The sequence below is a fragment of the Bidens hawaiensis genome, unplaced genomic scaffold, assembly GCF_021521415.1.
Source record: "Bidens hawaiensis isolate Kalapana, Puna unplaced genomic scaffold, B.hawaiensis_p1.1 tig00027642_1, whole genome shotgun sequence".
NCBI classification, from domain to species: Eukaryota; Viridiplantae; Streptophyta; class Magnoliopsida; order Asterales; family Asteraceae; genus Bidens; species Bidens hawaiensis.
Genome location: NW_027494482.1, coordinates 239,108 through 266,071, shown reverse-complemented (window position 1 = coordinate 266,071; position 26,964 = coordinate 239,108). Strand labels below are relative to the sequence as shown.

Below are 26,964 nucleotides of genomic sequence, written 5' to 3'. Positions count from 1 at the left end.
TCAGGTCAATCATTTGGTTAGATAAATAAAATGCAATATCATTATTATAACAAAAGTATATCGTCAACATTTAATAAATGATTAATTTCATAGGCTGCAGTTACTGTACGTTAATGCCTTAACGTACGGTAGGTACGCAAGACGCTCAAAGACAAAAACCAAAGGCAAAACCCTAAAACGCTCACAAAACTTAAACGCTTAGCAAACGCTAAAAAAACGGTCTTCGTGAAAAAAGTGAAAAATTGATCGATTAACCATCCAAAACTGTTTTTTCGGTGAACAAAAGATTGATTGGATATGTATTGACGATTCCGAGATGCTTGGATGTGATTTCATGGATCGATTTGTGAAAAAATGGATTCACGTACGTAATGTACGTTAAGCATTAGTGTATTGGATCTTTTCACTAATTTCATATATTAAATAAGATATATATATATATAGGGTTGGTATCATTTAAGAACTCTAAAAAAGTTAAGAGCTCTTAGAAACTCTACATAACCAAACATTTTTTTAATTTTATTTATATGTTAACATTATTTAAGAGTAGTTTTATCATATTTTATATAAAAAATTTTGATTACTATATATTAATCACAAGTTTACATATGTGTAAAATTTATGTACTAACAAATTTACATAGGTTTAAAACAAAACAAAGATATGTATAAAAACTAATTTTCAAAATTGTAATCGTTAATTTAGATATAATAAAATAATAAAACTAAACTCAAATAACAATAACATACAAAATTTTTTATAAAAAACGTTAGTTTTCAAGGGTTCCTTCCAGTTTTTAAATAATTTAACAGTTCTGTAATGATACTCATCCTATATATATATATATTGTCAATTGTACCAAAATACAAATGCATGAATCTTAAGGAGATATCATAATTCAATTATTATTGTATTCATATGAATTCAAAATCAATATTAAATAAAAAAAATTATCCTTTCACTTCTATCTTCATACTTACACAACTTTAACCTTTGTATACATTTTAATTTTTATTCAAACTCACTATCTTCCTGAAGGACCAGTCATAAGCTCAAAATCCATAGAACAAAACTCTGGTGAAAGGTCCATTCTCAACCCACCCATATTCTGGACCACAACATTAGCCCGGTTCCTCGGCCCACGGGCCATTTCCATCTTCAAACACGCTTTCAGGCCCGTCAAAACCTCGCTCATTGTGACCCTTTGGGTTGATGTGGCCCGTGTACACGCAACCGATATTTCAATAGCTTTACACACAGATTCTAAGTTAAAATCACCTCCCATTTGTTCATCTATTACACTTGTGATATCTCCTTTATTAAGGTACCAACCCACATATTGCATGATGTGGATGTGGTCATCGCTTTTTATTATTGCGGGATGGCCCGTGATTAGTTCTAGAAGAACGATCCCAAAACTGTATACGTCACTCTTTTCATTTAGTTCGTGGGATCGGCGGTACCTTTATGGGTGCAAAATGATCATAAGTTATTAGTGAGTCATAATAATTTCATTGGAACTTTATAAAATCCGATAAGTTGGATATATAGTAGGTGTGTCAATTTCCGACACGACGCAAACATGACATAAATATAATATCTAACCCATTCAAGAATCTGGGTTGTGTCTGGGTTGACATGTGAATTTTAGTTAAACAGGTCGACACACTAACATGTTTAACCCACTTTTTACGACCTACAACCTGATTAACACATTTACAACTTGATTATTACCTGTTAGTCTGCCGGCCTTGACACATTTAGATAATGTGTTAAATGGACCGTTTATGGGTTACACGAATTTAACCTTGCGGTGTAGGGTTGATGTTTTTGACACAAATAAAATACGGGTCGCTTTCGGGTTGACAAATTCAACACGTTAACCAGCCACCCCACTAACCCACAAGCCATCAACCCGAAATGATTGACACCCCTAGATTAAATAGGCACTTTGAGCGGGTTGGCTAACAGACCAAATGGGTCAGGTCTGGTTGACCCTAAACACTTTGACTTTTTACATTTTTAGCTCTTTAACTTTTTACATGTGCGGAAGATGGAGGTAGCAGAAATGAGAATGCTACGTTGGATGTGTGGCAGTTAGACCTGCAATGCTATATGGAACAGATTGTTGGGCCATCAAGAAGGCACAAGTGCGGAAGATGGAGGTAGCAGAAATTAGAATGCTACGTTGGATGTGTGAGCACACAAGGCTAGACCGAATAAGAAACGTCGTGTTTCGCGAGAGATTAGGGGTGGCGAACATAGCAGACAAGATAAGAGAGTGGAGATTGAGATGGTTTGGACATGTAAAGAGAAGACAGACGACGAATCCTGTTAGATCTGTAGAAAACATTACTATAGAGGGGAGGAGGGGTAGAGGACGACTGAAATTGACTTGGATGAGAGGATTAGGCATGATTTGATAGACCTAAACCTCTCTGAGGACATGGTTGAGGATAGGAATTCGTGGAGAAGTAGAATTAAAGTTAAGGATTTTTAGAGAGAATTGAATACCTTAGGGCTTAGACTTAACTTATTTAGATCACATACCATAATGGTATTTTCCTTACATATATTATTATTATTATTATTATAATTATTATTATTATTATAATTATTATTAGCTTTTATATAGCTGTTAAACTGTGATCTTATTATTAATATTATTATAATTAGTAGTAGTTTTTATATAACTGTTAAACTTTGATTTCCTTTATTTTGCTTCATACACATGTACTTAGAGCCGAGGGTCTCTCTGGAAGCCACCTCTTTATTCCTTTGGATAGAGGTACGGTGTGCCTACATCCCACCCTCCCCAGACCCTACTTATAGCTTTGCTGTCGGTGGGATTTTACTGGGTATGATTGATGATTGATGATAACTTTTTACATGTGCACAATCACCCCCTCAGTTTTATTAAAATAGTGATCCAAATTTTTGAATAAATTGTTTAAGAATGATAATCTAGTTAAACAGGTCGACACACTAACATGTTTAACCCAATTTTTACGACCCACCAACCGATCAAAATAGTGATCTAAATTTTTGAAAAAATTATTTAGAAGACTGGATACTATAAAAGTATACATTGGGTGACTCTGAACCCATTTGGCCCACTTCATGTCTAGCTAAATAAATGCAAACCATTTTATTAAAAAGTTGTAATATAGCTAAATAAATTATTTTTAAAAGTTATGATATAAGACAATAAATCTAAGTTATTAGATAAATAAGAGTACTTACTCTGGATCAAGATAACCGGCTGTACCGATAACGTCCGTTAATATGTGAGTAGTTTGATCATCAGGAAGACCTTTTGAAAGACCGAAATCCGCTATTTTAGCTACCAAATTTTCATCAAGAAGGATGTTGGCTGATTTCACGTCTATGAATTATAGTCGGTCTGCAACCATGATGTAAATATTCCAATCCTGTAATATAAGTCAGTTACATCATTTTCTATTGATTTTTTAATTATGTGGGTCTCACGTTTCTCATTTATGTAACGTGGGACCCACTATGACATTGGTTTCTTCTCGGACCACACAATACAATCATAAACTTTTTGTTGGTAATAATGAGAAACTTTACTGGAAAACTCACGGGGCCCACCAATACACTGTTAACCAATGCATGCAAAAGTATAGATTTTAGTTGAATAACAAATCACCTTGTGCAGCATCTATTGCAATGTTGAGTCTCATTTCCCAGCTCAATGGATGAGTATTTCTGTCTGCAAAAAAAATAATAAAAAATAATAAATGTCACTCGTTAAATAGCCTATTTGTGTCATGTTTGATCTCAAACGCGCCAAAAAAATTAGCTAAAAAATGGAACGGTCACATGTATTAAACGGATAGAAGTAGAAAGTTGCCTAAGCTTATTTTAGATGCACAAACCTTCTAAATCATTTAATTCAAATATTTAGATTATTAATGAAAATATATATTGTATTTAACACATTAAATATGTAAAAAAAAGTGAACAAAATGTGTTATGTAACTTTTGTTTATCATCAAAGATACCTGATATATAACTTTTGAGGTTTCCGTTAGGCATGTACTCATAAACAAGCGCCATGCGGTTATTATCATGAGAATATCCCACAAAAGAAGCTAAATTCCTATGATGAACCCTCATCAAAAGCTCAGCCTGCATTTAGGCCATTAACTTTAATATGTTACGTTTTTTCAAATTACGGTTTTGCCCCTATCTTCTAAAGCTTTAAGAACTCTTGACAAACAGTCAGTTTATTTACTTATTATATATATATATATATTTAGTATTATTTGAGGGCAGTTTTGTCATTTATTATATGCAATCATAAAATTACATACAATAAATGACATATAATAGTATATATATATATATAGGGTAAGGATCGTAAGAGAATTATTTGAAAATTGAGAACTTTGAGAACCATTTTGGACCACTAAAATAATATTTAAAAAATTTATGAAAACTAAAAAAAATTAAAAAGTAAAAAAACCAAAATTCTTATAATTCATTCCGGTTTCATAAAAAGAAATAAAAACTTCTTATTATACACATGTTTATAATTTCATTTAATCTCTAGTTATGTAATGTACACACATGTACATTATCATTTACCTTAAATTGTACATATGTGTATAAAAAAACATGTATGTACATATATGTACATACTATACATATATGTATAATTTAGCTAAACCGAGACATTTTTTATATTATGAAACTGGGATGATAAATAAGAATTTTGGTTTTTTTACTTTTTACATTTTTGCGCTTTTTTTGTTTTATGATTTTTTTTCATTTTTGGGTTTTTTATGGTCCAAAATGGTTCTCATGGTTCTCAATTTTCAAATAGTTCTCACATGATCCTCATTCTATATATATATATATAATATAAGTAAACAAGCTGGTGTTTGTTAAGAGTTCTTAAAAGTTTTAGAAGATAGGGGCAAAACCGTAATTTTTCAAGAAAGATTTTTTCAAGTGATATTATTAGTGTTACCTCATTTTGGAACTCATTATATCCTTGAGATGATGATGCAGAGAGTAACTTGACTGCAACTTGTTTGCCATCTTTTAATGTCCCAAGGTAAACAGTTCCAAAGCCTCCTTTTCCAATGGCAGTTTGGAAGTTATTTGACATGTTTGCCACCTCAGCATAGGTAAATTGCTTGTTGTTGGATTCTATAGTAGTTCTTGCTTCTTCATTTGAGCTTGGTTTGGCTATATACAAATACAAGATTCATTATATATATACTCCCAATGGCTATAAAGGGCAATTATGTAATTTGCAAAAAAATTGCTATTCTTTTAGAATATATAACATAACATTTTATTTGTAATTTAGTGTATATGTGATGTACATGTTAGTTCATTTATGTTCATGAACACATGTCTCGTTTGTTCATTTATGAACATGAATGTTCGTGTACGTTTATTCCTTTAAATTTGTTTATGTACATTCATTTATGTTTGTTTGTTGACGTTTGTTTATTTACGTTCGTTAAAATATTCTTTTAGATTTTTTAGGCCCATTAAAATTTGGTCTAACTTTAATAACATTTTAGGCCCAACACATTATTCACATTTACTTTAAATTAACACAGTTATGTTCGTTCATCTGTGTTGATCGTTCGTGATACGCTTGTTTATAATGTTAACGAACAAAAATAAACGAACATGAACACAAACAAGAAAACCTTGTTCATTTAATTGTTCGTGTTCATTCGGTTCGTTTACAGGTCTAACAAGGTGACTAGAAGAAGAAAGGAGAAAGCATTACAAGTTTTTTGTTTCCTTTTAATTCTCCAAAAGATTATCAGTAGAAGTAAGACCACCAAAAATGATAGTAGTGATGCAACTATTGGAACTAAAATCTTCTTTTTCTTCTTATTTTCGCATGATCCCGAGTCACAAAGATTTCGGCTATCCACACTGTCATAAGGTACACATTCAATAATAAAAAAAAAAGTAAGAACATAATACTAAAACATTTTTGTGCAAAATAACTGCAAATGACAAAATGTTATAAGAACCAAACCTTAGTTTGAGTAATCCACTTCTTGATCTCTCTAATAGAGACTTTGGTAAATAGCCAGATAATTGATTTCCACTTAAATCCCTGAAATAATTGAAAAAAAAAAATAAGCTTACATAACTTCAGGCTTTATTTGTGTTTACTATTTCCTGTGGGTCCCATCTGCATATACTTCACTCCTTTGTGAATTATTTAATGGGACCCACGATCATATTTTGACAGTCTGTCATATAGAGGTGACAGTTTTGACTCACTTACTTATGAACATGTCATTTGAATTATGTTTTATTAATAACTGGCCGAACATGTAAATTTTTTTTTAAAAAAAGTATGGCTTAGAGGACAACTTCAAGCCGGTCAAAAGTCCCATAACGTGTTGTCTAACGCTTAAAACGTCCAAAACCGTTTTATTAAAAAAAATACTATTATTATAATAATAATGATGATTTGTCATATTTAACTGTAATCATTTATTAAAAAATTGAAACCAAAGTGTTTAACCCGACCCGTTTTGGCCCACGCCAAAACCATTTCCTTTTGGCCCGAAGCCCGTCTTAACCTATTAGCCAACCCATCCGACCCACCCATTTATCTGCACCAAATGCAAATCTATGAAAAACCATTAGACTATAAAACTTACAATAACTTTAAAAATGAAAGCTTTTCCAGAAAATCGGGTATCGGCCCGGTCAAACTATTATCAGATAGATCCCTGATAACACAACATGATAATAAAACAGTTATTAGAAAACTAAACATGACATGTACAAAATATAGTTACAAATACTTACAATATTTCAAGTGATGAAAGATTGCCAATGAAAGCAGTTATTTGACCGGTTAACTCACTTGCCGAAAGATTTCTAGTATCAGTATCAAAAGGGTATTAAACGTTGTATAAAATATTTAAATTGTAAATAAACAGTGAATATATTTTATAAAAGAAGAAATAACTTACACGGATATGATTCGAGGGGGGCTTGAACCGGTGTAGTTGCATATTATACCTTCCCATGAATAGTTTTTCGGACCACAAGGATCTCCTACCCAGTTTCGGTTTATTTTATATGTTGTTCTAATGTTTTTTACTGCATCAACTGTTTTCATAGCACAACCAAAAAATAAAAAAAAATGTTCATGATCTAAACGTTACAAGGACTTGAGAATTTTAATCATTAAAAAAAATAAAAAGTTGTCATTAAAATGTGTGCTTGGTTTTAAAAAGCACGGGCGCTGGAGGCGACATTAATTATTTCCGTGACAACAACATCAGAATTGTTTTTAAACTTAACTGTCAACCAAAGATTTACACCAAGATAAAGATCAAACTTGGGTAACTTATTTTGTCCATCATAGTTTCCATACATGTAAGTGGCCCGAATTAGATTTAAACTCGATTTTCCACCGTTGGGTCTTAAAGTGTAACAGTTTTTATTCCCTTGTGGAAATGTTCTAAGATCAGAAAGCGGTTGGGGAAGATTTGGGTTGTTAGGATATGCATATTCTAGTGAAATGTTTTTGTTGATACCAACCACATATGACTCGTCTGATGTGTAACTTATACCGGTATCAAGGTCTCCATAACTAAAATTTTCTTGTGACCCGCAATCTATGCTTATGTAACCTGTCAAGAAAACCGTAAACAAAACATATTAACCAAATGGGTTAATATGATCTTTAAGTGGGGTTGTTCACGAAATCGAAATAACCGAACCTAAATAACTGAACCCAATGAAAAACGACGGTTTGGTTTTATATTTTTTTAAAAATGATTTGTTGGTTTGTTTCGGTTTTGCGTCAACCAAAAATTGAAACGAACCGAAATAAACCAACTTTAAGTAATTTATAAGAAATTGATAAATGGTCTAACTCGAAAATTTTTGATCCAAATGTGTAATAATCAGTTAGTCATTAATTAACAACATATTTTAGGCCCAAAGTTTCACGCGCAAATTCTAATTCTGAACCGATCCAAATTAGAAATGTGTCTAACCGAACAGAGTTCAACCGAATCACTCGGTTTATTCAGTTTAGTTATCCGATTAAACCGGTTATTATTCGGTTTATTCGACTAAATTCGGTTTCGTTATCCAAATAAGTAAAGATTTGTGTCCAAATAAGTAAAGATTTGTGGAACCGATAACCAAACCGAAAACCAAATTCACAATTCGGACACAATTAGTAACCGAAAACCGAATCGTTCAGTTTTCGTTTGTTTTTGGTTTTTTTGCACACTCCTGGCTCAAATGGTGTACCCGAAAACCGAAACTAAACTGAACCCATTGTGAAAACCGAAAATGATGGTTTTCAACATCTAAAACCGAAATTTGCGTTTTTTTTTTTGTTCAGTTTGAGCCCAAAACCGATCCAAACTAACCCATGTACACCCCAAGTTTTCAAAAAAAAAAAAAAAAAAACTCATAACAGAAAAGTATTGCAATTAACAAAAAGTCAAAACATAATTTAGACACACACTAACCTGTTTGAATCTGTGCATCAACATGTATTACTATTAACCCTGCAGCAACACATAAAAGAAACAAATGATGGAAGAACACCATAATTATTATTTTGAACTTTGATGACAGATTATGACTCTTAATAACACACCAGACAAAGTTATGTAAAGTGGTTATTATTATTATTATCCAACAATAAGTCAAACAAAGAAACTTATAGCCAACCAAAGCAACTAGAACATGATAAACATGGTCAATGTATGCATAAACAGTGGTCTGCAGCACTACATGGACGTCTACGAGATTTCAGATGTCCCATACGAGTAAAAAACAAATAGGTCCTCGACGATATTTGTGATAACAATAAACAAACTTATAATTTACAAAAGGGCCTATTCTCTTACTATTTTAATATATAGGCGTTTTGTAATGAAACTCATCATATTATATATATATAGGGTGATGTTACTGTATAATAATTGCTTAACGAACGATAGGTACGCGAGACGCTCAAAGGCAAAATTACTAAAACTCTCAACCAAAAACCTAAAACGCTCAGCCAAAAACTAAAACGCTCAAAAAACGCTAAAAAACGGTTTTCGTGAAAAAATGTAAAAAATTGATCGATTAACGATCCAAAACTTTTTGTTTCGGTGAACCAATGATTAATTGGATATATATTGACAATTTCGAAATCTTGTGATGTGATTTCATGGATCGATTTCATGAAATATAAGTATTCTTGTATTCTTGTACGTTAAACAATTATTGTATTACATCTTTTCTCTCTCTCTCTCTCTCTCTATATATATATATATATATATTAACGTGCGAATCAAATTATATTATAGTATAGTTATATATACAGGTATACTATAACTACACTACATACAAAACAACTACTTTACATAATTAAACTACTTGTGTATATAATTACACTATTTGATTCACATATTTAGACAGTTTTTTAGTTTATACGTTAACTTTCCCCACATATATTAAAAGTTTTAAACACCAACCCCGGCGTGCCGGCTTTGCTAGAGTAGTTTAAGTCAAAACAAGTTTTCTTAAGCTTTTTTATCCAACAGCTGGCATGCATTTAGATTAATCATATAGGTGATTCATGTGTCAACATCATTAATAAGCAGATAAACACTAAACTACATAAATAATGGACAATTAGTTGTTGCTCACCTGATTTTTAAAGTGGGTATTTATAGTTTTGCCTTATTAAGTTCACCACTTGGTGTAAAGTTAATTAAAACTTTTGGTTTTTTTCATCATTTTTGGTTGAATAAACATGTGCATGTTGTTGTATAATAATATTATCATTGTTATTAATTAATGTTTGATTAAAGTATGTGAAACAAAGAAAGTTCAACTTAAAGAAGTTGAACCCCACCAACTTCTTCAAATTAATATTATTTAAATATGAAAGCCAGAATCTTTTCAAACAAATAATAAAAATATGAAACAAAAAGGTTCCATTGCCAAGAATCGAACCCGGGCCTCCTGGGTGAAAGCCAGATATCCTAACCACTAGACGACAATGGAATGGTTGTGAAGTGATTAACACTGAATACTGATAACTGATATCTTGAACTGTATTTTTTATTTAATTTTATTTAATATTTTAAGTTATGTTTTGCTACCTTTAAGGACGGTAAATTAAAAACTCACATCATCATATCAAAACTCTACTAAGGAATGAGATTAAGTTAAACACAGTTTGCCCCTGGATAATGATCTTATGACCCGAATTAATCTAACCTTTTGTTTTTGAAAGGCGGCAATATTATAAAAAGGGAAAAAGAACAGACCATGACTAACAAGAAGTTAGACGAGCCAAGTACAAAAACACATTTACAAATACATCAGGGGATTCATCATCCACTCTGTCCAAGTAACACAACAATTACTAGAACGACTATAGAAATAAAAAAAAGAGAGACATTTGTATTAACAAGAATACAAATCCTTTACAAACAGAATCTGTGAATCACTGGGAGGTAGCATATATCTAGCAAACCTCTAGCAATTTCAATAATTTCACCCGAACTTAATAGAAATATTTGACAGCGTCCATGTCAAGTATTGTATGCGTGCAGCTTGGATCATAGTCGTAACTTCTTATACTTAAGGAATAAAGATGAACTTTTTTGGCATACCCTTGTAATTTACTCTTAACTTCTAAAACGATATATGAAGATATATAGTTGAGCCTTGGCGAAGTTAATCTATATAAAAGACTTAATAATCACTCTTAAAAGTATTTACAATAGCCTACAGCCCTACATGTATATGAAAGAGATCTTTCTCAAGAAAACAGTTTTTCAAATAAAAAAAGTAAAAAGCTTAATGAAAAGGTGATTTGGTCAAATGAAGAATGAAGAGACGTGGATCGACTCATTGGTAGACGATCTACTTTCCTCGGGTGTGATTATACTATTTCACCGAATGGTTTTCTTGGATCTGGGTTCTTCCACCTACAAAATGAACAGCACCGTCAACTTACCCCTCAGAAAGGGACAGAGGGGTCCTCTTTGGGGTAACCCTCCGGTGTGAGAATAAGTATTTGTGGGAGAAGATAATAATATCAGAGTAAGGAAATCTGGAGAGTATTGCTTAATAGCTGAATACTCTGTAATTGGATGTGATTATGTGTTACTGGCTGTAACTGTCTGATTGAATGTAATTGAATATGATTGAATGTCTCTCCTTGTGGAGTTGATGCTGTATTTATAGTGCTAGGGTTTCCACTGATTGGGCTCAGCCTTGTTGGCCTCCTCCAATTGCTCTGCACCACGTGTCCTCTGGGACACCTGGTGCTTTCTCATTGGTTATAATCACGTGGTAGCACATGGGTTATGCTGAGTTGTCCACCTTTCATTTGGCAGCTGTCAACATCAGCATATTCTTATTCCTTAAAAAGATACCTTCTGGAAGGTTGTCTGACGTGCACAATCAAGGTTGCCCTAATCCTGATTTGGATAAGGGCGAGGTTGATTATGTGCATGTATGATATGCGCCTATCCTGAGGATGCGCGAGGTCTTCTCTTTATTCTCACACGCAGATGTTTCATGCGCAGATGTGATATGCACAAGCATGTGATATGCGCCACGCGCAGATGTGGTGTGCGTGAGCATATGTGATGCGTGAGCATATGTGATGCCTGAGCATGTGATGCATGAGCATATGTGATGCATGAGCATGTGATGCATGCGCCATGCGCATAGGTTTTGGCTTTGTGCCTTCATAAAGTCTTGATTTCAAGCCTCTTGTCTATATCTTGTGGGTTGACCCGCCTCGCTCGGTATTGAGGCGGGTACATACCTCTTCAAGCCCCCCCAGTCTAATGTGTGTCTTGTCTCGCGCGAGCGAGGTAAGATAGATGTTAGACTAAATAGTTTGCTCTTTTAGTAGGGGTTTTGTCTTTTTCTTCTTGTTATTCATCGTTGCGCGAAATTCTATCCTTTTAGTTGAAAACGAATCGTCCCTATACGTGATGGAGACGTGTCAGACCTTTCGTGTGCTCGAGGTGCTACAGTTGCCTTTCGTGTCCCCTCACAGAGTGTCAGGAACACGTGTCGCGCTCGCATTGGTCCGTTCCTGCCAGTGGTGGCGCGTGAACTCTGGCAACAGCTGTATTATTTCTTTTCGTGTCCCCTCACACAGTGTGATTGACACGTGTCGCGCTCGCGTTGGCTATCGCCTGCGAGTGGGGGCGCGTGAAGTCCGATCAGCACCAATTTTTCTCTCTCCTGGGCCTATAAAAGCCAGCCCTTAGAGTTTTTTTATACTTAATCTTCTTGTTTATTATTCAGAGCTCTTTTCTTTCTTTCCTTGTCTTCCGATTACCTTTGTTCTGCTTCCAAATATCTGTTCTTCAGAAGCAACCTTTGTTCGTTGTCACAGTTGTATGTCTGATAGCTCAGACAACACAATCTCCCCCATCCATTGCCGTAGAAAATCGTTAGTAATGTCTACATTGAAGAAGACCGGCAAGGGGAAGAAGGCTGCTGAGGTCTCATCGGAGGAGGTAGGGAGGACCAAGGCCGTGAAGAGGTGGAATGAAATCCCCTGCAAACTGAGGCAGGCTGATCTTGACAGCCTTATCGCCTCTCAGGGTTTTCTCCCTGTGTTTGGCTGCATGTTGCCTGGGGCCGGGCAAACGGCGGCGGACCCGCCTACCGGCTATATATCCCTTTATAGCCACTTTTTCACCCACTGCAACCTTCGTCTCCCGATGACAAGGTTTGTGGGTGCGCTGCTTAAGTTTTATGGGATTTATATATCCCAAGTCCATCCGTTTGGACTTGTGCGCATGACTCACTTTGAGTTCATGTGCAAATCCCAGCGCGAGGAGCCCACCCCTCGGCGCTTTCAGTTTTTTTATAAGCCCAAGATCCAAGATTCTTGGTTCTCCTTCATTCCTCGCAGTCAGAAGGTGAAGTGCTGCACTGTTTCATTCAAGAGCCTTCATGACTGTCTGAGAAATTTTTCTATATAAGGGCTGGTGTGATCCCCATTCGCATGACCATGCGCGCGATTTCTTCTGCGCCTGCGGATGTGGGTGTCCTCAAGAACCCAACTGGCGCCTGGGTTAATAAGTTGACCGCTGAACCATCCCCCGCCAAGAACATTTGTGAGGAGGCGCTGGTGGGGGTTGGTATGAGCAGGAGGTGGGCGGACAGCGCGACTGAGCCCGTTATCCAAGTCGACGGCTTGTGTAAGTTTATCTCATTGCTTTACTTCTGCGCGAATATAATTCTTTTTGCTGATATCATTTGACTTGTTTTGTGCAGTCACCAAGGAGTATATCCACGCCGCATATGATGAGCATATGGAGGGTGGCTCCGTCGCGCTCGGCGCTGGGGAGGTTGGTTTCCCCGATCGCTTTGATGACATGTTCATCCCTGTTGATCTGGGATTTGTCTTTGACAGCGATGCGCCTGGTAATCCTTTATACTTATGCATTTTCCCTTATAATACCAAATTTTGCTAACACTTCTGTTGCGTGTATTGTAGATGCGCTCGAAAACTACGAGCTGGAGCTCGCGGAAGAGGAGGAGGAGGAGGAGGCGCCCCAACTAAAGCGTAAAGCTGGGGAAAACTGGCGCAGGGGCCAGTAAGAAACAGAAGAAAGATGTTGCCCCTGTTGTTCAGGATCCTCCTACTCAGGCGGGGGGATTTGGGAAAACCCAGGAGTTTACCACCAAGGTTTCCTTGTCTTCCCTGCCTCAAAAAGTGGGCAGACCTCCTGTCCACCTGAGGTATGGTGCCACTACCTCCTCCCTTCGCGCGGCGGAAAAGGGAAGCGGTGTTGCGCCTTCGACAGGTATACTTTGCTTATCCTTTGCTTATCTTTTATGGTTCTATGAGCGCGATTCTGATAGAATTACTAATGAATCTTTGCTCACTCAAATGTTTGTAGAGCCGGCGACAGCGCAACAAGATGCCGAGGCTGTGCCGGAGGTCGCTTCGAAGTCCCCTGTTTTACCCTCAAAGAAGGGTAGAATGGACTTCATGGCGACGTTTGCTTCGCGAACGGAGTTGCGCCAAGGTACGTATTGCGCTCTTTTTTTCTGACTTTCTTTTAGATCAAGTCATGAACCATTTCTTGTTGTTGATTTTTTCATAGAAGCCGTAGCTGTCGTACAAGCTGCTGGCGGCACTCCTGGGTCGGCCTTCTTTGCTGCCTCGCAAGAGCTTCGCAATGATTACGTAAAAGTATTGTATGCGTGTAGCTTGGATCATAGTCGTAACTTCTTATACTTAAGGAATAAAGATGAACTTTTTTGGCATACCCTTGTAATTTACTCTTAACTTCTAAAACGATATATGAAGATATATAGTTGAGCCTTGGCAAAGTTAATCTATATAAAAGACTTAATAATCACTCTTAAAAGTATTTACAATAGCCTACAGCCCTACATGTATATGAAAGAGATCTTTCTCAAGAAAACAGTTTTTCAAATGAAAAAAGTAAAAAGCTTAATGAAAAGGTGATTTGGTCAAATGAAGAAAGTTATCAAATTTAATTTTTTTTTATAAGACAACAACCTACTCATTTCCTCTCATAAACAAAGATTTTTTGCATACTAAATTTTGTATATTCACTTTTGTTGGTCAAAACTCACTATTTCTAACTTATATATCAATATTTAAGACATAATCAAAAAAACATGAAAAACAAATCTTAATTATAATTATTTAATCAAACAATGTTTAAAAAACCGGTTTCATAACCATATCATGTTGGGCTTATAAATGGTATAACCAGTTGTATCGGACGGTTCTATCAGGTTGACTAGTTAACCATATAATTACATAAAAATCCAACTTTAACTCAAAAATAATCTAAGTACATGATTCCACAATATAAACTTATCAAAAGTTAATCCATCATAAAAACTAATTCAAAAGTTGCTTGATGGCAATATTAAGAGCAATTCAATTAGGTGGTAACTTGATTGAAGGTCGATGGTAAAATGATCAAAGGACGCTGGATTAAAACTTAAAATCGAGAGGTGAATGGTTCATGGATGAGTGGTTAAAATTGTCATTGGTCTAAAGTATAAACCCAAAATTTTACCTTGGCCTTTAACCGGTACAATGGTACAAACCGGTATTACTGGTATTTCTGACACTTCAAGTTATAAGTCGTTCGCCCAATTTACCGGGCTAGCGAGAGGAAATTGATAAACCGGTTTTAAAAACATTGATTGTAACAAAAAAAAATACGAGATGTAATAAGAATGCATGGTTTTCAATTGCACATGTAATGATTACTTCTTTAAAAATGATAAATTAATGGTAACCCATTTTAAATTGTAGTAAAATATAAGTTATGGTGATACATTGTTACCATACAAAATGGTAATAAAACACTAAAGGGCACGAGACAACTCTCTCTAAAGAACTTAACAAAATAGCCCTGTAATTTCGGGATTGTTACAAAGCAAATCGTAGACGGCTGACCAAAGCTTAACCGAAAAATGCTAATAATCAATGTAGGGGAAACTAGTTTCTAACCATCACCGGTTACTAACTCGATGGTTAGAAACCCGTTGGGGTTTTCACATAAAAACCGGTTAACTTAACTAAACATATGTTAATACAGTTAATGTTAATAAGGCTAATTTCAATAGGTTATTGTCGGTTAACAAGTTATCAACTGAACAAAAAAATTATTGTAGGTTATTGATTACATATGTTAGGAATTTTTCACAAAAAAATTGGTTAACGACAATAACCGATTTTAACAGCTTGACCAATAATCGGTTACGGTCAATAACCAATATTCCAAAACCAAATAATGCAACTGGAGAAGCCCAAAACCAAGCCTAATATTAAAACCCTTACATGCAACCCATTAAACAAGCCATAACTAAAGCGTGCTAATAACTAATATAGGAGAAAATTATTAGAAACCACTTGGGTTTTTTCCACATAAAATCCGGTTAACTCAACGGAGGTTAATACAGTTACTGTTAATAAGGTTAATTTCAATAGTTAATTATCGGTTAACCAGTTAATAACCAAACCAAATCGGTTACTGTTGGGTGCGGATTTTTATCCTCGGAATTGAGCTTAACTTAAGGATATTGACTCAAGTGGTTATTCTGAGGAAGGTAAGTTGACTAATTCAATTTTCCTATAATATCTAACTGTTTTGCAGATAAGAACACGTGTTAAATATGTTTATATGAACGTGGATTGCAACAGAATGCTGCTTAAACTTCGTCAAATAACAACGTGGGCAATAACGGCTAGCTGATGACTTAGTCTAGGGTTCCCTAAATAATCGGGATATCAGTTGTAATCTCTTATTATATATTGAGCTGATAATATCGATAGGATACACACACTTTTTCACGACTTAGCTACTAGCAATCACTGTAACACCTAGTTTTCGATATTCAATCAGCTCCAACCCTTGTAACCACTTGTTTTCGATATTAATAAACTTGACGGTGATAGTTTTCACCGTCCGGGGGTTTTTTGTGCCGGCGATCATAATAATCAAGCGTTAATTCGACCAAAAGTTACGTTCATAATCCTTAACCGAAGCAAATTCGACTAAGGATTAAGTTGTAAACTCTTGACCGAAACGAAGACTATTATAATCAAGGGTTTTTTCCCTCGTGATCATATCTTTGTGTCTGATGTTTTTACCATTTAGCACCTAGCCTCACGCACTAATTTGATCAAAAGTTAGTTGTTAATTTTTGACCGAAACAATTTGGCGCCCACCGTGGGCAAACGGTGCTTTGATCATGATTCATTCTCAAACGAAACCCTACTCTCAATATCCACAACATGTCTTCACAGCCCAAGATTGTTTCATCTTCTTCCGCAACCTCAGAATCCTCAGCGAAACCTTCCATGCCTCCTCCTCCTTCTGTTGCTGTTATCCCAAAGAAACCTGACAACATTCAGAAGAAAGCTGCTACTCCAGTATTTTTGGGATCGAGACCATCCCCCAGGATCCCGTTATGGTATCTAATAACGAACTTTTGTCTATTTATAAGCGATTACAGGAACATATGGATCGCCAGAACAAGACCAACCAGATGATGGTGAAGGAACTAGAAGATATCAGAAAAGCCAAGAAGCCGGCGGAAGAATTCACGCCATTAATCCCGAGATCTCTGGATTTCACTCCTCCAGGATCCTCAGGATTGGTGCGTCCGGAGTCAACCACGGCGTACAACCCCGGATCCTCGCTTTTCCAGCACTCAGGGTCTACGGGATTGTACTCATCCGGATCCCAAGGATACTTGCATGCATCCCTTGCTGGGCCGTTTCAACATGCAGGATTCTCAGGATTGTCGCAGCTGGGAGGATCCTCAGGTCCTTATCAACGGGCGTTATCCTCAGGATTGGCGCAGCAGGGAGGATCATCAGGTCCTCATCAACAGGCGTTATCCTCAGGATTGGCGCAGCAGAGAGGATCTTCAGGTCCTTATCAGCAGGTGGTATCCTCAGATTTCCACAACAGGCAGGATTCTCAGGAATACCTCCATCAGGGTTCTTCAATCCTCAGCAGCCATATGCTCAGACTCAGCAATTTGCAGGGTCCTCCGAGATGCACCAGGGAGACTTCATCCCGATGCAGACTAACACCTCGACCACTCCATTTGTCACTCCAGGAAATACTATGTTCGGGAATGCCAGCTACAACACCCAAACCATTCCTCAGAATATCAATCAGGGTAACACTTTCAATACAATTCCTTTTAATGCTAATCAGGGATTTTTGCAGGATGCAGGCATAAGTTCAAGTTTAGCCCGAGAGTTACAGAAGCTTAAGGACATGATATCAAATGTCCCTGGTGTAATCCGTCCCATAGCTGAAGTTCCTACTGATAGCCACAAGATATCCCGGTTCGTGCCATCAATTAGTGACGTGCGGATCCCAAAACGGTTTCAAACCCCAAATATGAAACCGTATGATGGCTCGACCGATCCTGAGGAACAGGTCGCACAATACAGAGAACGTATGGAGATCAATCCAATCCCTATGGAAATCAAGGAAGCATGTCTTTGCAAAGGGTTTGGGTCTACCTTAACCGGAGCAGCCATGAAATGGCTACTGAGTATTCCCCCTAATAATATCAATTCTTTTTCTCATTTAGTTAACATGTTTAATAACCAGTTTTCTTGCAGTAGAACTTTTGAGAAATTGACAGGTGATCTTTATAGGGTTACCCAGAATCCTGGGGAATCCTTGAGAGATTTTATTACCAGGTTTAGTAAGGAGTCGCTGGAAATCCCGAATCTAAACCCAACTTCAGCAGTGGAAGCTCTCAAGTTGGGGTTAGAGAAGGGCTCCTCTTTCTATGATGATCTCGTTATAACTCCATGCAGGTCATTAGATGAAGCAAGAAGCAAAGCTCTGAGGTTTATCAGGCTAGAAGACGACAAGAAAAACTCTAAGGTCGATATCCCGAAGTATGATCAGACGAACAGGAAATTCGAATCCTCGGGAAAGTCTTTTCGTGCAAAGCCTTACCACAAGCCTGATAACCCCAAGATTAATGCAGTAGACGAAGAAGATGACGAAGAATATCCTAAAATCTCTAAGTATTGTTTTTCTGTCGATATTGGTGGATTAATGTGTGCCATGCAGGATTTAGGTGAGAAAGCCAGGTGGCCAAGGAAGATGGAGAAACTAGGAGCATGGAAAGACAAATCAAAATGGTGTGACTTCCATGAAGACTTTGGGCACTTGACTGATGATTGCATTGCACTCAGAAGGGAGAGAAGCTATCTTCTCAGCAAGGGCCACTTGAAAGAGCTACTTGGCAAGAAGAAGGGAAGAGAACAGGATCCCTAGAAAATTCCTAAAAAGACGACTCCTCCACCAACGGATGCAAGAACAATCATGTTCATATCCAGAGGATCCGATATCTGTGGAACCTCTTATTCTGCTGCAAAGAGAAATGCTGACCAAAGAAAGTTAGAAGTGGCTGACAGGCCAACAAAGATATCAATTCTCACTCAAGAGAGGATTATATCCTTTGATGAAAGCGATAGTGTCGATGTTCAAGATCCTCATCATGATAGTTTGGTAATAACTTTATATGTGGCTAACCATTATGTTCGCAGGATCCTCATAGATGGTGGAAGCTCTGTCAACATTATTCAATTAGACGTGCTGAAAAAGATGAATATTCCTGAGGATGAGATCGTCCCCAGTTCCTCAGTATTGGTTGGATTCAGTGGGGAAACTAAGAATACTATTGGAGAGATTAAGCTCCCAATATACGTCGAAGGGGTAAATAAAATGCAAAAATTCTGTGTTATTGACTGTTTATCTTGTTGCAATATTATATTAGGCAGGCCCTGGATACATGAGATGAAAGCAGTCTCATCTACTTATCACCAATGTGTAAAACTCCCGAGTCCGTGGGGAGTTATCAAAATCATCAGTGACCAACAAGACGCCAAAGAATTGCTACACCTCTTCCATGAAATGTACTGCCAAACCCCAGCAGGCGTAACAATTACAGAAGCCAGCACGAGGCGTAATGGAGGCCAGGGAAAAAGAAATTAAAGAAATACCTCTTTATCCCGAGGATCCTGAAGTCAAAGTGCTGATAGGAACTAACATTCCCGAGGATATTGAGTCAAAATTGCTCGATTTCCTCAAGTCAAGGCGATCAACATTTGCATGGAAACATGAAGATATGACAGGTATTTCCAAAGATATTAAAACACATAAACTTGGAATTGATAATTCTTTCAGACCAATCCATCAAAAGAGAAGAAAGTTTGCACCTGAAAGAAACATAATCATTCAAGAGGAAGTAGAAAGACTCTTGAAGGCGAAAATGATTAGGGAAGTTCAATATCCCCGATGGTTAGAAAATGTGGTGGTTGTACAGAAAAAAGAATGGCAAATGGAAAGTTTGTGTAGACTTCACAGACCTGAATAAAGCTTGTCCCAAAGATCCATTCCCTCTACCACACATAGATTCAATGGTGGATGCTACAGCTGGTCACGAGATGCTGACATTTATGGACGCATCCTCAGGATTTCAGCAAATCCAGATGGAGCCCTCAGATCAAGAAGATACGGCCTTCATGACTCGCACAGGTATTTATTGTTATATTGCTATGCCATTTGGACTTAGAAATGCAGGTGCAACCTATCAGAGGTTAGTTAACATGATGTTCAAAGAGCAACTGGGGGACACAATGGAGGTCTATATTGATGATATGGTGGTGAAGTCCAAGAAAGCTGAGGATCGCCTCCAAGATCTCAAGACCGCATTCGATATCCTCGACAAGTATAACATGAAGTTGAATCCTTCAAAATGCCATTTCGGAGTGAAGGCTGGCAAATTCTTGGGATACATGGTCACCAAAAGGGGGATAGAGGCGATTCCGGAGCAGATACAAGCTATCCTGAATCTGATATCCCCAGAATCAGTCAAGGATGTTCAAAGGCTAACCGGCAGGATAACGGCGCTCAATAGATTCATATTCAAATCCTCAGAAAAGTGTAAAGAATTTTATGATATACTGAGGAAAAACAAAAAGTTCGAGTGGACCAGTATGCATGAGGAAGCTTTAGCATCCTTAAAAGCTTTTCTTTCTTCTGCTCCTCTACTGGTAAAACCCGAGGAAGGTGAATCCCTATCTCTATATCTTGTATCAAATAATGCTATAAGTGAAGTTTTGGCTAAGGATCTCGAAGGTCAACAACACCCCATATATTATGTAAGTAAAAGTCTTTTGGATGCTGAAACCAGGTATTCTTATCTTGAGAAATTAATTTAGCACTTATTATGGCATCTACTAAACTTAGACACTATTTTGAAACTCACCCTATATGTGTTAAAGCTAACTATCCTATTAAGTCTGTTTTAAGAAAACCAGAAATGTCAGGTAGAATGACAAAATGGGCAGTAAAGCTAAGTGCATATGATATAACATATGAACCTAGGACTGCTATTAAATCCCAGGCATTAGCAGATTTTGTGGCTGATTTTACCAGTGAACTTAAAGAAAATGCAGACTTGGAAGTCCAACAACTTGAAGAAACAAAAGATAAGTGGACTCTATACACTGATGGTGCTTCAAATGTTAGAGGAACAGGTCTCGGGATTCTACTGAAATCGCCACAGGGGGACATTATACCTCAATCCATATCCTGCGGATTTCAAGCCACAAATAATGAGGCAGAATATGAAGCTTTGGTAGCGGGATTACAACTAGCAATCGACATGAAAATCAGGTTTATTCAAGTACATGTTGATTCATTATTATTAACTAATCATTTTAATGGTTCATATACTGTTAGAGGAGAAAGACTAATGAAATATCTAGAGCTAGTAAAAAAACTAGCAAAGTGTTTCGAAATATTTGATATTTCGCAGGTACCTAGGGAAGAGAATGTTGAAGCAGACGCCCTGGCATATTTAGCTTCATCCTTCAGGATACCAGAAGGTGTCAATATCCATATCGTACACATCCTGAGCCCAGCAATAGAAGAGCAAGGTGTCAATGAAATATCAAAAGATGACGAAGATGTAGGAGTCAAGAATCCTGAGGATAATGAAGATTATTGGATTATCCCAATCAGGAAATATATTCAGGATGGAGTTATCCCCAAGGATGAAAACTCAAGAACTTTTCGCATAAAGGTAATCCCATATACTATAATGAATGATATATTATACAGAAAATCTCTTGCATGACCATATCTTATGTGCTTGGAGAAGGCAGAAGCTCAAGAAGTTCTTCAAGATATCCATGATGGAGATTGTGGAAACCACACTGGGGCAGAGCACTATTCTCCAAAATCCTTAGGACGGGATATTTCTGGCCAACAATGAAGAGGGACGCTATGAATTATTCTCAGAAATGTGATGCATGCCAGAGACATAGCAACATTTTGCACCAGCCAGCAGAACCATTATATCCTATTATATCCCCTTGGCCTTTTATGAAGTGGGGAATGGATATCGTGGGGAAATTACCAAGCGATCCAGGAGGAAAAGTTTTTATGTTGGCTATGACAGATTATTTCTCGAAGTGGATCGAGGCAGAAGCCTTTGTTCAAGTCAGAGAAAAAGAAGTTATCTCATTCATCAAGCGCAATATCCTGACCAGATTTGGGATTCCGGCAGAGATAGTATGTGACAATGGCTCGCAATTTATCGGAAAAAGAACAACTAACTTCTGTGCCAGTTGGGGAATCAAGATGATCACATCAACACCTGTCCATCCTCAAGCTAATGGACAGGACGAATCGAGCAACAAAATCATCATCAATAACCTAAAGAAAAAGTTGGGGTCTAAGAAAGGAAAGTGGGCCGAGGAACTACCTTTTGTTCTTTGGGCAGATAGAACCACTTCAAAGAATGCTACTGGTCAGACTCCTTTCTCATTAGTGTTTGGAGCTGAAGCAGTTATTCCCACAGAAATGGTTATCCCAACGGCCAGAGTCATTTAGATAACACTTGTAGCCTACTTGAAGATTTAGATGCGGTAGAAGCACTCCGGGATTTGGCAAAGATCAGAATGGCTTCTTATCAACAGAAGATAGCAAAGTCCTACAACAAGAATATCAGAGTCCGAAGGTTTCAAGAAGGGGATTTGGTTCTCCGAAAAGCTTTTCAAAATACTACCAATCCTACGGATGGGAAGCTCGCACCAAAGTGGGAAGGTCCTTACCTGATCGATTCGGAAGCAGAAAAGGGGGCATACAAGTTGTCTACTTTGGATGGTGACTTAATACCAACGGCTTGGAATGCTATACATCTCAAAAAATATTTCATGTAAGATTTCTATCCCGAGGATAATTGTTATACTAAACAGTCAAGGTATTTACTCAAACTTATACTTTTATTCACTTTTAATATTATTATTCTTCAAACAAAGTACTGACTTAAGCATCGGAGGGGTGTTAGCAAGGCTAACACCCACCCCTCACTTAGAGTTGACTGTTTTGTAGATATGAGGGATCCTCATATGGAATGAAGTTAACAAGGCCTTCATCGCCAGTTTCTAAGGGCCTGTCGCCAGCTTATTCCTAAGGTATGAGAGGTTTTCATCTCTTCTGAGGTTTAAGGGATTTTCATCTCTTCTTAAGACGCCTGTAGCGCACGATTTATTCGGCCTTAGTTTGAGAGGCGGGGCCAACACATGAAATATAGTGACTTGTTACCTCGTTATCTTCAGCTATTGGTTTGAATCTTGAGGTTTAAGGGATCTTCATCTCTTCTTATGACGCCTGTAGCGCACGATTTATTCAGCCTTAGTTTGAGAGGCGGGGCCAGCACATGAAATATAGTGACTTGTTACCTCGTTATCCTCGGCTATTGGTTTGAATCACAAGTTTATGGTAGACGTACCATAATCTAAGGTTAAAGAGATTTACATATCTTCTAAAGGGCCTCGTCGCCAGTTCATACGTATGGTTTAAGAGGTTTTTCATCTCTTCTTAAGGGCCTTGTCGCCAGTTTATTTAGGCTTTGTCACCAGTTTATTTAGGCCTTGTCGCCAGAATTTTTAAAAATATTTTTCAGGGTAATGCTTGTGTCACAATCCTATTGCTGTATCCTCAGGATTGGGAGAACATTCTAAACAGTGATCTTATTTCAAGGATAAGATGATCTGGACAATTTCCAGATTAATCGATACACGGTTCTGGTATGATTTACTATTTGCAAGAATTTTATCTTTTATATTATTTAAAGTTTATGACTTGATATTGGTTTGCTGGTAAAACTTAAACTATTACTATGAGATTTGTCATGAAACTTAGATTTTTCTAAACGGAAAAAATGAAAGCATGCCAATATAAGCCATAAAAAGTTGTACTGATATTATAATGCAAAAAAAGATAGTCCGGGTTTCACTCAAAACGGAGCCCATCCACTCGAACTATCATAATTGTTCTAGATGCAGAAAGTAAAAGACGGTTTGGGCTTCGTCCTGAAACCAGGATCCCTCCACTCAAACCATTATCCTGAGCCTACTACCTTGTCCTTACATAATCAAAATAAAAATTGTTCAAAACAACCATTAAAAAAACATAAAAACAACCTGGAAACCAGGTTCAAGCTTTCCCACCTTCAGCATCTTCACCTTCCTTCTTCTCCAAATTCGTCACCTCCCCAGCATTAGTCTCTTTCACATTCTCACTAGCTCCAGCATCCTTGACCACCTCCGAAGTCCCAGCTGTCTCATCTTCTTCAATATTCTCTCCCCTTAGCATCTTGAGCTTTTTCTTCCAAGCTATGGAATTCCAGGACTCCATCACATGACCCTTCGCTTGCACTTATTCGGACATCTTGGTTATCGACTCCAGAATGCTGGCAGCTGCACACTTCTTAGCATCCTCAAGAAACTCAGCTTACTCTGACTCAAATGAGGCTCTGAGATCCGAAATCTCTTTGTCCTTCTTTTTGAGCAGCCTGTCCTTTGTATCAACAGCTTGTGGAAGATCGGCAAGCTTGGCTTCAGCCTCACTCTTGGACAATTCAGCATCTTGGGATATCCGACGGTAACTTTCGGCTTTCTGTTATCCCCAAATTAATATTAGTTTTTCTGCAGATTACTATTTTCAGGATAAGCAAAAAATACTTACTGTACCAAGAAAGTTAGCAAGAGCTTGAAGTTTCTCTGCAGCATCGGAGATGGTCATGTCAGCAAAGGGCTCAGTTTCAGCCGAAATGGTGGCTTTCCTCTTCTTTTGTGCATCACTTTTTTGGCGAGTAGTTGGAATTCTCACCGATGGGGAAAGTGTCTTGGAATGCTCTTGCTTCACTACAGGCTTGTCCTCAATAAGATTGTCCAAATCAACTAAGCAAAAAGACTTTGGCTTCGGCATCCCTACACAACAATTTATCTAATTATTTTCTAGATACCAAAATCCTTAGAAAACCTAAAATCCCTAAAATACTTACCAGAAGTCATACTCTCAGCAATCACACTCGTTTCTCCTGTTTCTTCCTCTAACCAAAACTCCCTTTCCTCTGCTGGAATATTGAACAACTCCTTAAGCCTTTTATCCATGTCCTTCCTAAGCTTTATCAAATCCTCAAACACCACTGTCAAAAAACAAACCATGTTAGGATAAATCATTTATAAAAAGAAGTTTTATCCTACAGATTTCCTACCCTTATGAACCCATCTAGTAGGCAGATTCATCCCATCAGGAATAGAATCCCGGTGAACGAAGAAGTAATACTTTTTCCAATCAGGGTTGCTACCGGACACCTTGGGAATCATATAAACCTGGCTGGACTTGGATTGAAGACAATAGCGAAAGGATCCATGGGTTCGAAAGTTATAAGTCGCGGCAATCTCAGGCACACCTATGGATAACCCATGGGTTTTGTTCAGACGATCTACTATTGCCAGAACCCGCCACACCATTGGCATGACTTGTGAGTACGAGAATCTGGTTATGTCAAAGAACTCTTGGATAAGTGGGGGAAACGGATATGAAAGGCCAATCGAAAAGGGGTAATAGAAAAAGCAAACCCAGGTTTTTGAGGAAAAATCGGCCTTAACTTGAGAGTCATAAGGTCTGATAACGGCGTCGACTGGTAACAGACCTGAATCTTTCAAAGACCTAATGTCAAGGTCTTTAAAAAGGCATTGATCTTCATCGGTGGCCGGAATGAGGGCTTGATCAACGAAATCTTTCGAGGTTTTGAAGGAAAAAGGTTTGAGCGCTCGAGGAGTTCTCTTCCTCATTCTTGTTCGAATCAGAAGAAAAATTTCAAGAAATTAAGAAACCTAGAGAAAGAAACTAACCAGATTATGAACCGGTGGGAGGAGAGTTATGATTAATGAAATTGGAAGTAGTTTGATTATAACCTAAAAATACAACTGTAGAGTCTCCTCGATTCCCGCGCACGTCATTTCACATATCAGCGATATTATTGCTTTTGAAATTTAAAAATTTTTACAGCTGTCATGCAGTAAAATTTGGGGGCAATTGTTGGGTGCGGATTTTTATCCTCGGAATTGAGCTTAACTTAAGGATATTGACTCAAGCGGTTATTCTGAGGAAGGTAAGTTGACTAATTCAATTTTCCTATAATATCTAACTGTTTTGCAGATAAGAACACGTGTTAAATATGTTTATATGAACGTGGATTGCAACGGAATGCTGCTTAAACTTCGTCAAATAACAACGTGGGCAATAACGGCTAGCTGATGACTTAGTCTAAGGTTCCCTGAATAATCGGGATATCAGTTGTAATCTCTTATTATATATTGAGCTGATAATATCGATAGGATACACACACTTTTGCACGACTTAGCTACTAGCAATCACTGTAACACCTAGTTTTCGATATTCAATCAGCTCCAACCCTTGTAACCACTTGTTTTCGATATTAATAAACTTGACGGTGATAGTTTTCACCGTCCGGGGGTTTTTTGTGCCGGCGATCATAATAATCAAGCGTTAATTCGACCAAAAGTTACGTTCATAATCCTTAACCGAAGCAAATTCGACTAAGGATTAAGTTGTAAACTCTTGACCGAAACGAAGACTATTATAATCAAGGGTTTTTTCCCTCGTGATCATATCTTTGTGTCTGATGTTTTTACCATTTAGCACCTAGCCTCACACACTAATTTGATCAAAAGTTAGTTGTTAATTTTTGACCGAAACAGTTACATAGGTAAGAGATCTTCCACTCAAAAACCTATTTACCGGTATTTGCATCTCTGTATCCAAATATCCAATTACGGTTTTAGTCTTTTCAGCTTTCAAAACATATCCCAATTAGAGGCGCATAGCCAAACTGGTCAACCCGCAATCCTAACCGGTCCACCACCAACCAGTTATATTATTGATCTCAGATACCGGTTATTTTGCTTTTTTATTTTATTTTTTAAACCTGTTTTTTTTCCTGTTATTTACTGGTTAACCGGTTCATGTAACATCAAGAATATTAGAGTTCAAAATGTAAACTTTCCAAAGTCTATGGACT

At 37.2% G+C, this 26,964-nt stretch overlaps 1 non-coding gene and 1 pseudogene across 2 annotated transcripts; both read right to left on the bottom strand.

Moving 5' to 3' along the window:
- Window positions 1-958: 958 nt before the first annotated feature.
- LOC143575751 (putative LRR receptor-like serine/threonine-protein kinase At4g29180) lies at window positions 959-8,592 on the bottom strand (annotated as a pseudogene). The gene is made up of 12 exons (XR_013142823.1): window positions 8,511-8,592; window positions 7,260-7,655; window positions 6,990-7,128; window positions 6,823-6,894; window positions 6,672-6,743; window positions 6,035-6,115; window positions 5,777-5,928; window positions 4,997-5,217; window positions 4,026-4,152; window positions 3,671-3,733; window positions 3,244-3,431; window positions 959-1,463 (listed from the first exon to the last, which is right to left on the bottom strand). The product of XR_013142823.1 is annotated as a putative LRR receptor-like serine/threonine-protein kinase At4g29180 (transcript).
- A 1,380-nt stretch (window positions 8,593-9,972) lies between these two features.
- On the bottom strand, window positions 9,973-10,044 carry TRNAE-UUC (transfer RNA glutamic acid (anticodon UUC)). Its single transcript has one exon. It is a non-coding gene; the product is annotated as a tRNA-Glu (tRNA).
- Window positions 10,045-26,964: the final 16,920 nt, after the last annotated feature.